The 14587-nt window shown below is 49.9% G+C and overlaps 1 long non-coding RNA gene across 1 annotated transcript; it reads left to right on the top strand.

Annotated features, from left to right (window-relative positions):
* Positions 1-849: 849 nt before the first annotated feature.
* On the top strand, positions 850-8133 carry LOC110343435. Its single transcript, XR_002385707.2, has 3 exons — positions 850-4046; positions 4452-4644; positions 7834-8133. It is a non-coding gene; the product is annotated as an uncharacterized LOC110343435 (long non-coding RNA).
* Positions 8134-14587: the final 6454 nt, after the last annotated feature.

Below are 14587 nucleotides of genomic sequence, written 5' to 3'. Positions count from 1 at the left end.
TGACATCACCAACATCTGAAGTTACTATGGTAAAGCTACCACACTTCATACATTTTGTGGGTGTGCGCGCTCGTAAAGTCCAGAGGCTGGTGAATATTTTAAAACCAGGTGTCTCACAAAGCCTGGAGTTGACTGAGTCAGCTAGGCCGACTGGCCAGACAGTTCTGGGGAGCCTCCCGTCTCCACGGTCCAGCGCTAGATTAAAGGTGCGTGCCAGAACACCTGTTGTTTTACATGGAGGCCAGAGCCCAACTCGGGTCTTCATATCTGCAAGCTAAGCACTTTACCTATTTAGTCCATTACCCAGCCTCCAGAGCATTTTTTCGGGTGGGGGGTTGTCTTGTTTTGGTTACAGAGATATGAGACCCTTAATGCTAAGCTCTTGTTTTGGAACATGTTTTCTGTAAATGACACCTCACTCACCAGCTGAGTGCAACGGTATAAGAGTTAACAGAACAGACTTCTAATTCCTTCCTGCTAACCTTAAGGTTTAATTTGCATAGTTGATGATATTGTTAATATGTATGCAGTTTAGGGCTGGGCGTGGTGGGATTTAATCCCAGCACTCAGGAGACAGAAGCAGGAAGATCTCTTCAAGTTCCAGCCCAGCCTGGTCTGCATAGTGAGTTCCAGGTCATTCAGGGCTAAATTAGGAGACCCTTTTCTCAAAGCAAACAAGCAAACAAACATAATAGTGTTTGCCTTATTGAGCTAATAGCTTACACCTGACTTTCTCTTTAAAAATTGGCTTGATTAAATACAAGAAAACAAAGCAAAAAGGAAAAAAAATCACGATTTTTCCCCCATTTACTTTCTGGTGTCTTGCTTTCCTTTATCCCAGGAAAGAAGCAGCCTGCTTGTATTTTGACAACGCTGTTTATCTGTTGGATGGTGCAGGAAGGAGCCAGCTGTTTCCCATAAAGCTATCTTGGGAAATCACACCAGAGCTGTCTAGAGAGAACATGCTATCTGGTTCCACTACCAGGGGGTAGTTCCTGCTGAAATTCCGGAGGAGGGTTTTCTAGAGAACAGGCCAAGACATCAAGAATGGTTGCTGCTGGCAGATGTCAAAGTCAATGCAGATTGAGTCGGTGAAGAAGGGGAAACTCCTCTCTTTGGGGAGAAGGGGGGCGGCGGCTGCTTCCGGCCGTCGGTCACTAGTGTCCTGAGGAGTGTGACACGTTCGGTGACAGAGGGTCCTCGGAATCTGAGGATGACGGCCGTGAGGAGGGAAAGGAGACCTCGGCGAGTGCCGCCGGCAGCTGGTATTTCACGTTGACTAATTCCCCATGAGAAGCAGTAAGAAATTGTCCCCGAGAGAAACAAATCCCTTTGATGATTAACATTGGTTGGCAGCTTGATAAAATCTAGACTCGCCTCATGTCTGTGAGGGTCTTTCTATAATGGGTTAATAGATATGGAAGTCTCTCACTAAAAATGACGGTCCAATCCCAGAGCCTGGCAGCAGAGCCTCCTGACTACGGATGCAGTGTTATCAGTGCCGACCCTTCAACTGTGAGCCATGGTGGACCCTCCCTTAGGCTGCGTTTCCCGGATATTCTGTAACAGCGATGAGGAAAGTGACTACTGCCTGTCTCAGGAGATGGAGTACTGGACACAGGCAAAGAGGCTGGATGCCCCTGGAGGCTGGCCCGGGGGGAGAGAGGGGGCCTCCGGGAGTGAGCATGAGCAGTGTATCTCAGCCAAGCTTCCTTCTACAGGAGGAAGAAGATTTTTGAGAGACCGGTGAGGGGAAAACAGTTAGACTGAGCTGTATATACTGAAGACACTGCAGCCTTTCCGAGTTGATGTAGCAGGCTCACAGGCCTTAGCCCAACTGACTCCATGATGGAAGTGCCACTCAGGCTGTGAAACTCAGTATGGAGACAGCACCACCAACCCAAATGGAAAACAAAGACCTAGTCCATCAAAGTCCTTAGTTCTTGGAAAGTCTCTAAATGAACTGACCTTGCCATTTGGCTTCTGGAGCTCTGCTTCTGGCTAACTGCTCTTGTTAACTGAAGTGTGTCAACCCAAGACATCTTTTTTGTGCTTCAAAGCTCACCCTGAGAAAGGCTCAGTGATACTCTGGGATCCTGAACATCCAGTGTAGATGCCAGACATCTAATAAAGACTTTCTATTGGCTTAAACCCATGTCCAAGCAATATTCTCTGAATACCCCACAACAGTTAATACATAGAATAAATTTTCACAGGCTCATTCCTCAATAAATAGGATATTGGCAAAAGACAGCAGTCACAGAAAAGGACATAAAACTATTTTTCCCTACTTTCTACTACATCGTAGCTGTTTTTCCTTGTGGTGGATTTGATTTTCTGAGTGTTAAAGTAGCAAGAACCATTTTCACCTCCAAAGGAATTCAACATCTGTTCTTCCTTTGAGGTATAATTGTGAAAGTTAGGGGTTTTTTTTGTTTGTCTTAAAGAAAAATTCCATTGACCATGAATTCACTGGGAATTAGATGTGACAAGTCACTGAATATATTTGTCACACTGACTCACTAAGAAAAGAAGTGATCTATTTTGGAAAGCTTGTTTTGGGCAGAGAGGCTTTGTAACCTAAAACTGTTCTCATCCCCTTCTGTGTAAGACTCTATCAGGCCTGGCATGTTGGCACACACCCCTTTGATCCCAGCACTTGGGAGGCAGAGGCAAGTGGATCTCTAAGTTCAAAGCCAGCCTGGTCATAAACAACAACAATACCAACAACAAAGTCCAATAATCTACAGTCTCATCATCTTACAGGGTTAGTTAACAGTTAAACTGTACTGCTACAATAAAATAAAGTGCATTCTTTTTAAAACTCACTGGAAAACAGAAGCAAAGCTGTCACAGTTGATACAAAGGTGGAGAGGCCACAACGCCACCCAAGACTTCCTTTTTTATTCCTGCCCGTGTTCCTCAAGGCACACAATGGCAAACTTGTCCACAGTGGTTTGCCCAAGTCCCCTACTCACCATGATAGAGCGTGTGTTGCTGTAGAAGTCCTCCACTGGGAAATCAAAGGATGTTACAGAACTCTTCTCTCTTTAGTGTCTGCTGCCAGACAAGGCCACGGTCCGTCCAAGAAGAACAGTGGGGTTGACCACAATGGTTGAGAAATTGTTACAAGATTTGCTTGGATCCGAGGGAGTACACGCACTAAGTTACCGGAGATTGGGGTGAAATTTGTGGGGAGAGTGTTGCAGGGTCCCTTCCCATCCTCTCAATTCGGGGAACAGGGCTCCCAGGGGGCCACTTGGGGAGATGGATGTTCATGTCTTTTAGTTGGCAGACACAGTCGACCGAGGGAGGACAAGGGAAGTTGAGGAGCTGCTTTTCTGTGGAGAGGGGCTGGGCTTCTGGGAAGAGGGAAAAAATGTGTATATGTGTGAATGGGACTATATGTATGTAAGTGCGTGCGTGCGTGCGTGCGTGCGTGTGTGTGTGTGTGTGTGTGTGTGTGTGTGTGTAGTGAGCATGCCCACACGATAGCACATGTGTGGAGGTCGGATTCCAGGGGTCAAACTGAGGTCCTCAGACAGTGGCTAACACCTGCTGAGCCCTAAAAATCTGTGTTTTTTAACAAAGTAAGGAAAGGGGAAGAAAACGGCCAACAATTCAGATCATCACCACGGCCTGGCAGGCATGCCCAAACTTTTGACTCTGTGACACAATATTGCCATCTACAAAGTTCGCCCCCTGAGAATCTCGCCATCAAGTACGAAAGCTAAAAACAAACCAGCAAAACCTCTCACAGTGTTTTAATAGTTTACGGTTTTAGGTTGAGCTGCACTTGTAGCTGCCTCTGGCCACGTGCTTCAGCTGCAGAGTGGACATGCCTGGAACCTTTCCCGGCCTGCAAGAGGCTGAATGGCTCACTCTGTCTCGATCCAGGATCCAGTCGCTGGGAGTCCCATTGCTGCTGTTCTCGGAAACAAGCTGCTCCAACTCACAGCAGCAAGGCAGAAAAGCCTGTTCCCCAGATAGCTGGCTCCCAAAGGAAGGACAGTGGGACGGCCTTCCCGGTGCTCCTCCTGACCTCAGTGAGCCAGCGTATTAATTTCCACGGGGGCGGGGAAGATGGGCCGGAAGTGTTCAGAGAGCATTGCAGGGGCTGCCGGGCACCATTGTGTCCCCTCCAGTTCTACCTTGAGTAGTGAGTTCCTCCAGGGGGTGGGGTTTGCTCTGACACCCAGACAGGATGGCTTTGGGGACGGAGAGTTCGGGGACAGATGATAAAGGGGGCCACAGAGGCTGGCTGTAGGCCCCCAGACCCTTGCAGATTTCCCCTGGGGGAAATGGTTGTGTGGGTTAAGACTACGGACTTCAGGGGTGGGTGGGAGCGCGATTGCCGGGAATGTTCAGGGTCTTCTCTTCACCTGGAGGGCCCTGGGCGGCACCAGGGGCAGAAATGGGCACCTGAGGTCACCCGTGTCCTTCCTCTTCAGGATCCAGTAGCTCTGTGTCACCCGACAGAAAATGGATGGACCTTCAGCAGGGCAGAAAGTGTCTTCCTGTTCAGGACCCTAGAGGTGGAGCCTGGCCCCTTAGACCAGAAAGGATGGTCGGGATCCTCACCTTTGGGGCGGTGGAAGGACACAGTGGTTGTGGTGCGGATTCAGAATGTCTTCAGTAGAAAAGGTTAAGTTTTAACTGCCCCCCCTCCAAGTTGGTAAATTAAGATAGTTTAGGATGTCTGTGTTTGGGGTGGGGTGGGAGTGTCGAGTTGTTACGAGCATCAGCCTAGCATATGCAAAGCCTTGGGTTTGAACTCCAGCACTGAAAATGAATACAGTTTTCTTGATTGCATCTTATATTTTTGGAGACAGGGCAGTGTGGTGATTGGGAGTGTGCACTCTGGAGCAAAATTGCTGAGGTTTAATGCTGACTCCACAGGTGGAAGGCCTGCCACCCAGCTACCAAATATGTGAAGACTTGTTCTTACTACGAACACACCGCCTTAGCTTGGCTTGTTTCTAGCCAGCTTTTCTTAAATTATCCCATCTGCCTTTTTGCCTCTGGGTTTCTGTAGGCTCCAAAGGACGCTGTAACGATAAGCGACACTTACTGGAAGTAAAACTAAGTATTTATTGTAGAAATTACAAGATACCAAACAAGTAACCCAGATGAGACAAGCAGTTTTCCGCTGCCGAACCGGAAGCCGAACTCCGGGAAAAGAGAGCGAGACTTCCTGTGTGCTGTCTTTTATGCCTTCCCCCGGTAACGCCCCCTAGTGACGTAGTTCCGCCTACGTACGTATACGTCTTTACGTCCAGCCGTATACGTCTTTAGTCCTGCCTAAAGTGGGTGTGGTAAACCGCCCTTTTATTACCTCATCTGTATGCGCCTCTAGTAAGTCACATGTTTAATGGCGGCATACAGACTTCCTCCTACAGGTTTCTACTTTTCTCTTCTATATATGTTTCCTTCTTATCCCACGGCTGGCTGTGAGGCTGGGTGAGTGACTCTTGGTGTCCTCCTTTCCTTCTCCTTTTCTCTCTCCTCCCCTCTTCTCTCTTCTACTTTCTCTCCCTACAGGCTAGCCCCGCCTATCTGCAGGCTAGCCCCACCTATCTGCAGGCTAGCCCCCCCTATCTGCAGGCTAGCCCCCCCTATCTGCACGCTAGCCCCGCCTATCCCTTCTCCTAGCAATGGGCTGTTCTTTATTAGACCAACCAGGTGTTTTAGGCAGTCAACGTGGGTGACGCAGCTTCACGGAGCTGAACAAACATAAAAGAACGGGACACATCTTTGCGTCATCAAGCAAGTATTCCACAGCATAAGTGAATGTAACGCACCTTCGCCGAACACTCCACAGCAACTGGGTCTACCCAAAGATGACTTAGGGATGGTTGACCACTCATGGGATGCAGGAAGGACTGAGAGTTGATCGCGCATGCCAAGGGATCACCTGGTGCAGGGTGCTGACTTCATCCTGATGTGGATCTCTGTTGTCTGGGTTTCTGGAAACTGTTTCTTTCTGGGACGCTGGAAATGCAATCCAGGTCTTTGGCCATGCCAGGCCGGCGCCTTACCTCCTGGCTTCAGCCTAGCCCTTGCTGAAGGCTCACTCAATAGAGATCTGTCTTGTCCCGAGCAAGTGGGTGTGGGCACAGGCCGGGCACGCTCAGTCTGCACCTAATACCCTGCACCTTTCTCCAAAAGAAGGGACGCTAGAAAGGGACAGAATGCTGGAATTTGAAATTGTCCAGGGAGATGTTTTTTTAGTCAATTTTTATTTAAATTCAAAACAATCTTATTTTACAAACCAATCCCAGTTCCCTCTCCCTCCAGTCCTCCCATACCCACTCCCCACCCCCATCCCACCCCCATCCACTTTTAAGACAAAGTTTTAGAACAAGAGCATCTGGCAGTGCCAGCCCCTTAGCCTCACTGCTTGGGAGGCTGAGTCAGGAAAGCTCCAAATTCAGGGCACACCATGGCTGTGGGGTAAGACCAAAGCCAGCGTGGGAAACTTAGTGGGATCTTATCTCAAAACAAATACTGAGGAGAGGGCTGAGAGTCTAGCTCGATAATAGAGAGCATGGCTGGAGTGTGCATGAAGTCTCTGGGCTCACTGTCCAGAGAGAGTTTTTAGCTGAGAGCTATCTTGTTTTTCAAGGCAGGGTTTCTCTGTGTAGCTTTGTAGACCAGGCTGGCCTGGAACTCTCAGAGATCCTCCTGCCTCTGCCTCCCGAGTGCTGGGATTAAAGGTGTGTACCACCACTGCCTGTCTGAGAGCTATTTAAGGTAGCCTGGTGAAGACTTCCCATCTCACCAAGGTAATTACTGAGGATTGGTTCTCCTGCAGAGCCCAGGTAGTTCCTCAGAGACGCCAGGCATGGGGCCCAAGCCAATCTGATTTAGTCCCTATTTCTAAAGAGGCCTCAGAGAGGAAAAATCAGAAGAGCAGATGAGTGGTTCCTAAAGTCTATTCCAAACGCCAAGGCCCTGAGGATAATGCACATAAACCACATTAACATTCCAGGCGGAAGAATTCAGACACATGCTCAGGAAACTATGTCCCAACTACATTCCTGCTGAACCCCGGAGCTCCTTCCTGAAGCCCCCTCCTCCTCTCACCTGGGTCGGAAGGCAGGCTGTAGGGAGGAAACTTGGAAAGCATTTGTTTACCACCTGATGCCTGAGTCTGAGTACCATGACCCAGATATCTTTGCAAAGAGGAAGGTCACTCTTTCTATGAGCCAGAACATGACAGCTATGGAGTTTATCAGTGGGTCATCACACAACGACATGGAGTGTTCGTACCAGAGAGGTGTGGTGGGGATATCCTGTATGCTGTGAATATGTGTTTCTCTCACCGGCTGATGAATAGAGCTGTTTGGGCCAACGGGCAGGCAGGGTTTAGCCAGGTGGGAAATCCAAACAGGGATAGCGAAAGGGAGTGGGCAGAGTCAGGAAGACGCTGTGTAGTTACCCAGGGAACAAGAGGCCGGAGCATCGCCAGTAAGCTGAGGCATCATGAAGATACACAGATGAATAGAAATGAGTTAATAATTAAGAGAGAGCTAGCCAATAAGAAGCCTGAGCCATTGACCAAACAGTTTATAGTTAACATAAACCTCTGTGTGTTTATTTGGGACTAGACAGCTGCAGGACAAGGCAGAACGGAAACTTCTGTCTACGGAGGTGTTTTTATGTTCAAGAGACAGGTGAAGGGGGTTTCGACATTTCTCTGATACTAGAGAGCCCCTCCCCTCCAGGAACCCCAGTCACACTGCTGAGATGCTGGGTCACAGCGTGCAAACTCTATCTGCCTATCAGCGCAAACTCACTGTGTCCCCATCTCTCTTTGCCCCTCTGTCTCAGGAAAAGGGAGGTCTTGATACGACATCACCCAGAGCCTGAGGCTGTCTGCTCCGTGGGCCTCCCGTCCTCACAGTGAAGTGTCCTGGGGCGCCTCACAGCTACGGCTCCAGCTTGGGTTCCATCCTCTTGGCGCACAGACACCTGTGAGGTACTTGCCTGTACTCCCACTGGTTTCACCATGAGGATGAGCTCCCACAGGACAGCACCAGCTAGATGCTACCCCCCCTGCCCCCCACATTCTGGAAGAAGTGGTTGCATGGAATGTACCAAGTGCAACGGAGTAAACAGACGGCAACAAACCATTAGGCTCTGTCTCTTGTCACTCAGTGACTCAGAATTCCTACCTAAAAAAAAAAAATAGAAAACGAGGCTTGAGCCAGTGTCTCTGGGACTGGCCAAGATGTCTGGATGTTTGGAAGCACTCAGATGCTGGGTACCAAATACATCCGTCCTATCCAAACCCACTGACTCACACCTTGGCAGCCGAGAGATGCCAAATAGCATTTAGTCAGAGATTTCATGGGATTAAAAAGAGTCAGTGAAAGGAATTCGGCTATAAACAAAATAAGTCCAATTGTTTGTTGTGATTTTTGAACCCCCCTCCCGGGCCAGTTAAGTTCTCAGCGTGTCTTACTTGGTTAGCTTCCCACACCGCCAGACCGGCACTCTTTCTCAGTCTTCGGTGTGCCAAATGTGCTGGGAAAGAAAAATCAAAAGACCCTGGCCCAGGTCTGGGGAGATGACCCCATGGGTGAGTGTGTGCCTGCTCTGTAAGCACCAGGGCCTGAATTTGAATCCTCCAGCACTCGGGGAAAGCCAAGCATGGTGGCATCTGCCAAAAACGCAGCCCTGGGGGCGGAGGCCAGCAGACCCCAAGAGCTAGCGGGCTGGCCAGCCAGGCTGAAGAGATGAGCTGTTTAGCTAGAGATCCTTCTGTAAGGCAACAAGGTAGGGAGCAATAGCCCCCCCCCAACATCCTGTTTTGGCTTCTGCATTTCTGCACATGCGCGCACGCGCACACAAACACACACGGTGTGGGGGGACACCTTAGTTCAAATCATTGTATCATCTACAGAGGGAAAAGGACAGTAGCTTGTTCCCATTACCCAGTGACATTCAACTGTGTTTAAGTTCCTAGCTCAACTCAGACCCTGACGACTGAGCCGTAGATGTATAGGGGCAGACCCTGCATGGACTGGACCCGATGAGGCAGAGATATTCACTGCAAACCTGTCCTTCCTTCCACCTCCACAGCCTTGGGGTTCACAGGGTGTAACCTGGTACTCTGATCACCTGATGGAGAATCCCCCTCGGGGCTTCACGGGGCTTCTGGTCCCCCTCCATAGCGACAGCAAGTCAGCACACCTAACTCTCCTTCCAGCCACCGAGCTGAGACAGCAGTCCAGATGTACGCCCCTTTTCGTCATCGTTTCTCCCAAAAAATTTTGTGACACTCTCTGTAGTTCCTGATACCGTTTGGGAGGGGATTTATGAAGCCAGGAATGGTGGTTGGGGGCTTACGGCTGAGGCTGTGTTTTGCTGGTAGTGTGCTTGTCTGGCATGTGTGAGGCTCCTGGGTTCTATTCCTACTTGCTTGCTGCTTGGGATGGCCTCTCATTGTGAAGCCCTGGCTGGTCTGGAACTGACTATATAGACCAGGTTGGCAGCAAAGTCACAGAGACCCGCCATCCTACTGGGACTAAAGGTGAGCCTTGTGTCACCACACCCAATCCCGAATTCCATGCTTAACATTAAAAAAAAATCTTGGTTTTGTTTTCAAGGTCTTTATTTGTTTTGTTTTGTTTCACTGGCTGCCCATCGGGAATTTTTTGTATCATTACAGTATTATATAAGCCCACGTGCAGCGTTTGCCTATTCCCCTGGGCTATTAGCAGAATTCTATAATATTAGCTCATTAAACTTTAATAAAACTCCAATTACATTTGGAGGCATCTGGTCTGAAATCCACTCAGACGTAGGATTCCCCGAGGATTGCTTAACGCCAGCCGTGGGGTGGGAGCTTCAGGTGGAGGTGTGACACGCCGGGCTACCGTGGGCACACGTTAGTACGAAGGTAAGGGCCCCAGCAGGAACACAGGCCTGACTCTTTTGGCAACACAGCCTGGTATTTCTGCTGAAAAGGCATAAACAAAGTTGGTAGAGCTCTCGGGGCTCCCAGAGGCCCACTGAGCCGTGAGACTAGGATGTAAGTGGGCCAGTCTGACTGCCAAGGTCTGGGAACCGCCGAGTCTTTGTTAGGGGGCCCCCAGAGCTAAACAGAGATCTGCAGAGTTTGGAGGGGGAGCCCACAAGAGGCCATCAGATGAATTCTGCTTCAGAGGACTCAGTCTTCTAGAATTGGCCCCTGGAGGGGAGTAGGTAGGGCTGTGGGCTAGGCAGTGCGCTGATCAGAAGGTCAGGCTGGCTGCGTGTCAGCTGAGACTAAAGAGCTCCAGCCCGGGATAGTCAAAGACTCGACCGCACTTCGGTGTAGAGTGGTGTGCAGCTGAAGACCTGGTCGTGAGGGAGAGAGCTCCCTTGTTCTGGAGTCTAATGTTGCTTTCCCACCCAAGGGCCCCTCTCCTGCTTTACTTGGTCCCTTATTCCAGGAGTAACTACTACTTTATGTAGGGCTGACAGTGTGTCATGTCATTCTCCAAGCAACCCTGTGCGGTGGGTGGACGGAGCATGACCGTTGTTTAGAAGTGCACTAGATGAGACATAGCAGAAAGGTAACCACAGACCCAGTTGGCTCAACCCTGCTTTTATTCTCACTCACTGCAGCCTGGAAGAGCAGTGTGGCTGGAGAAAAGTAAGAAAGTGTATGAAGGGAGAGAGAGGGGATGAGGCATGATCCAGGGGGCTCCAGGGTGCAGGCAAATGGGGACCGTCCAAAGGCAGGTGTCCGGCGGGGCCACAGAATGCCCTATTTCTTCTGAGTAGACGGGAAGCCACGGGAAGGGGTTCAGCAGAAAAATATCTGTGTCCCGTGTATTTTAGCAGGGGGATGGGGAGCAGGAAGGAAGCAGCCCAGATGAGAGAAGGTGACTTACTCCGTGTTAATAGTGAGATCTGTGAGCCACACGCTCTAGAGACAGGTTCGCAGCAGACACCTGTAAAGTTAGTCCAAGGCACTTTTAGGAGCAAAAGGCAGGGGTTTAGACACGACTCACTTTTGCTTGCTTTCTGTTGCTGTTATAAAACACTGATCAAAGCAACTAGGGGAGGCAAGGATTTATTTCAGCATGCAGCTTACCATCCATTATGAAGAGCAATCAGGGCGGAAACTCAAGGCGGGAAGGGTAGAGGCAGGAATTGGAGCCGAGGCCATGGAGGAGTGCTGTTTACCGGCTTGCTCCCTGTGGCTTGCTCAGCCGGCATTCTTAGACAATTGCCTACAGTGCCTACAGGGGTCTGGCCCTCCCCTGGCAACCATGAATCAAGAAAAAGCCCCCAGCAGATTTGCCTACACACCAATGTCCTAGAGAAGAGGTATCACCTCAGTTGAAGTTCTCTCTTCTAAGGTGGCTCTGGAGTGTGCCAGGGTGGCACCAATACACGAAAACTAATTCCGAGACCTTCACGCTGGCTCCAGTGATCTGTGGTCAGGGGTGATGAGGAGGGGATCTTTCAATAGCTGCATTTGAAGACAACGCTGTGGCAGATTCCCACAGTGTGAAACTCATGACAGAAGGTGTGTGTGTGTGTGTGTGTGAGAGAGAGAGAGAGAGACAGAGACAGAGACAGAGAGATAGACAGAGAGAGGGAGACAGGGAGACAAAGAGAAACATACAGAAAGAGACAGAGATAGAGAGAGACAGAGACAGACAAAGAGATGCACACAGAGAGAGACAGAGGGAAAAAGAGACACACACACACAGAATCACAGAAAAGTCAGCAGAGACTTCCAGGACACAGAGCAAACAGTGAGCACGCCGACCTCTGAGTCCTCTTTGAGGACTAATGGACCACAGTGAGCTGATGGCCCGTAACGCTACTGCTGATGAAGAGAAGGGGCCTCAGCAACATTAGACCAGAGCCGGTGAGGAGGCTGCACACTGCAGCCACATTTACACGAGGAAAGCCAAGTAGAAGATTGAGCAATTACCCCAGTAACTACAGGCTGGGGAGGAGGCCAACTTGGGCAACTTGGATACACACATGTGTGCTGGCTGCTTCCCTCGCCGGAGTTACTCGATAATCACCCAACTGTCTATTTTGCTTAGGTAAAGAGAACAAGATACAGGTCTCCAACTGAGGCAGCAACCGTCTCCCCACCATGGGCCACAGTAAAGTGGTGCTCAGGGAGGCTGGTCCTTGGAGCCTACCCACCTGCGTGGAGGTGTTAACTATGGGAGACAGCGGGTAGGTTCTGGGGACCCTGAGGTCAACCATCCCTTCCCCACATTCTCAGGGCTAAACTTGAGGCAGACTTAGGTGGGAAGGCTGTTGTCCAGATGCAGTCTTTGAGGAGTGAGGGGACTGCGAGGGCAGCAACCCACCAATAGGGGGCGGTGAGCTGGGTTTGAACAATCAGCAGAGTTATCTAGGAAAAGAGAAGCAAAGGGGAGAGGAAAGTCTTGGGAAAGGGGCCCCTTTTCCCTCCTCTAGGGGTAAGAGTTAGTTTGCCAAGGAGTCAGAGCGTCCAGCATCTTCTAAGCACCAATGTGCGCGTGCACGCACACGCGCGCACACACACATACACACACACACACACACACACGTGCGCGGAGTGAGGGAGGGGAGAGGGAAAGAGAGAGAGAAAGAGAGAGAGAGAGAGAGAGAGAGGACTCTAGAACGTAATAGTTTTGATGGGAGATGCCATTCTGTAAATCTGTCTCTTACTGGTTGTTGAATAAAGCACTGTTGGCCAATAGGGAAGCAAGATAAGTGGGACTAGGAGTCAAGGAGGATTCTGGGAAGGAGAAACAGAGGGAGCCACGATGTAGCCACTATAGGAGTAAGAAGTCCACAACCTTTCTCCAGTAAGAGAAATACTTAGATTAACAATTATGGGGTAAATACTTAAGTCAGAGCTAGCCAGTAAGAAACAAGCAAACTGCCAACAGTTTCATAATTAATATAGCCTCCTGTGTGTTCATTTGGGACTGATGTGGCTCTGGAACCAGGCTGGCGGGAAGGCTTTACCCAGCATAGTTTACTAACTTACCTACAGTGACAGTACTGGGCTGTTTACCTACAGTGACAATACTCAGCACCGGGCTGTGGCAAAGCCAGGGTTTAACCTACTGTGATCGGCATCTGAGCATCTGCCATATCTCACCCCCCCCCCCCCGCATCTGCATTAGTCTCTACCAGGGCCTCAGTCCTGGCGGTTACCGCGTAGACATCCTCAATAGGCAGCAAGCACCTCCTGCCTCTTCTTTTCAACTCTAGTCTGCATTTACTCAGCACATCCCTGGTAGCCAGAAGTTCCTGGTTGCTACAACACAGCCTTTTCCTCTCCTAGACTCACAGGAGTGGGGATCCTTCACAGGGAGTGGATTCGGGTCCTTGTCAGAGTCCTCCTGATCTCTTCCCAAATGTGCTCCGGTGATAGACCTCTCACCAACAGCCAGCGCTGAGATCTGGCCAAGGAGGCTGTGGAGCCCCCTGTGCCCTCTGAGACAAGACAGATGCCTGCCATCACCATAAGTGAACAGAACTGATTCCAGAAAGACAATCGATGAACTGGGCGGGCAGGCTCGCACTCTCGGCGGAAGCCACCACCGAAGACAAAAATGTGTGGTTAAGAACCACACTGGCGACAGAACAGCCCCTTTCCAGTGTATCGGAAGGAAACCAGCTAAGAGCTGGTGGCGTTTCTCTTGAGACTTCACCCTGGCTCCTGGAAGTAAATATTTTGAAATGGAATTTGTAAAAAAACAAAACAAAACAAAAAAACTGTTTCCACTTTTTAAACATAGTATCACAATTCCTTTGAGTTTAATTTTTTTTCTTTTGCACACATCCAAAACACCCCAGCAAACAAAATTACAGACTTTCTAACCCAAATCATAGAGGGTGACGACACCTTGGTTGAAAGAGCCCTTTAAGGTGGAGAAGGGAATGTGTGGACTCTGGACGGGTGCTTTGCGTTAGAACCGAGGCTGTAACAAGATAAGGCCAAGGGTGAGGAGCTCATTGGTAGATCATTCTCTGCTTCTGGGTTTACTGAAGTGAAGGATGGGGGAGCGGCTTCCAGATGCTCCAGCTGCTCAGCATCGTCTCTGCCTCATCTCTCTCTCGGCACCAGCCTCACTCTCAACCCAAGGGATCCTGTTTCTAAACACAGTTTTGTTTTGTTCTGTTTTCCCCATTCATTTTCTCACCTCAGCCTCATAAAATCTTTTTTGCTAATTTTGGAAAACGGCATCGGGGGAGGCTGGGTCCTCAGCAATGCAGGTGTCTCACATCCCTAGTAAAGCTGTAGGAAAAGCACGAACTTCCACAGTAAGCCAGATAGATGCTGGAGGAAGGATGGGGGGACAGTGTGGGAATCCAGGCTCTCCGGGAAGACGTCCCCGGATGCTCAGGCACCGTGCAGGGCTCGGGTTGCTTTCCCAGCATCCTCCACCAGGTGTTCGCCTGCTCCGAGGGGAGAACCCTAACCCCTTCCTGTCTCTACTTCTTAGCAACTTTTCTTCTTCCCCTAACTTTCTCACCCCTCACATGCACACCTCATGTACACACACACACACACACACACTCACACGTACATGCAGGCACCCTATCTCCTGACTCCACTCAGCTG

Source organism: Mesocricetus auratus, unplaced genomic scaffold (assembly GCF_017639785.1).
Source record: "Mesocricetus auratus isolate SY011 unplaced genomic scaffold, BCM_Maur_2.0 Super-Scaffold_100009, whole genome shotgun sequence".
Classification (NCBI taxonomy): Eukaryota; Metazoa; Chordata; class Mammalia; order Rodentia; family Cricetidae; genus Mesocricetus; species Mesocricetus auratus.
This window is presented reverse-complemented; position numbering and strand designations above follow the sequence as displayed.